The sequence below is a fragment of the Amphimedon queenslandica genome, unplaced genomic scaffold (genome assembly GCF_000090795.2).
Source record: "Amphimedon queenslandica unplaced genomic scaffold, v1.1 AMPQUscaffold_12823, whole genome shotgun sequence".
NCBI lineage: Eukaryota > Metazoa > Porifera > Demospongiae > Haplosclerida > Niphatidae > Amphimedon > Amphimedon queenslandica.
In genome coordinates, this window is record NW_003546941.1 from 12,471 (window position 1) to 13,375 (window position 905).

The following is a 905-nucleotide window of genomic DNA, read 5'->3' on the forward strand; positions in this document are numbered from 1 at the left end:
TAGTTCCAGCTGTCCTAATTTACAATGTCATAAAGCCTTTAATTTACACTTAAATTATGTTTACTTTTAAGAGCTGGCCGAAACTGTTCCAAGTCTTAAAGTTAATAATTAGTGTTAAATGAAAGTACAAGTAATTCAACTATTATTAATTTAATTACCTAAGGGCCTTCCTTCTTTCTTCTTGCCTAATGTTTGTAAATAAAACTAACCAAAATACAATGCAAAGTTACTTTTTAATACAATGGTTGTTCTTACATCTGCTTGACAGCAAAAATTATTAGATTGCAATCATAAAAGAAAACTTACTTAGGCCATTTGATTCTATTAAAAACAATGTCATTTTCAATGTCAATTTTACTCAATCTTACCATTCTCTTTTGTACTGTCTCCTCTCTCCTCTTTGTCTCTGTCCTTTTTGTCTCTTTCCCCTTTCTCCTCTGTCCTCTCTCCTCTGTCTCCTTTCTTCTCTTTCTCCCTGACTTCTTTTTCTGCTATAAATACAGTTATTTTTTGCTTTTTAATGTACAACACAAACATATAAACAACTTACCAAGTTCATCTACCAATAAAAGGCATTATAGTAGGGTTACACATTCCCAACTTACCATCAGATGGATGGACCTCAATGAGGACATCCTCTATTGGGGCAGCCAATACTTTTTGATTTTGAACTTACGGTTTCAGGTGTCTTATTTTATATCCTAAAGGTCACAGTTGACACTTGGTGTTCTTTGATTGGCTGTGAATGACGCAATGACTTCTATTTCGGTATTCTTCTCCCGCACATTTTTATCATCAGTCCTCTCACCTGTAAAGATAAACACAAATCACCTGCATGATAACTTCGAGACTAACTTTCTCTCAGCCGAGACTAACTTTCTCTCAGCCTTCCCTTTTGAGTTAGT

At 34.5% G+C, this 905-nt stretch overlaps 1 long non-coding RNA gene across 1 annotated transcript; it reads right to left on the minus strand.

Annotated features, from left to right (window-relative positions):
• On the minus strand, window positions 1-403 carry LOC109586637 (uncharacterized). Its single transcript, XR_002187141.1, has 3 exons — window positions 159-403; window positions 65-94; window positions 1-14 (listed from the first exon to the last, which is right to left on the minus strand). It is a non-coding gene; the product is annotated as an uncharacterized LOC109586637 (long non-coding RNA).
• Window positions 404-905: the final 502 nt, after the last annotated feature.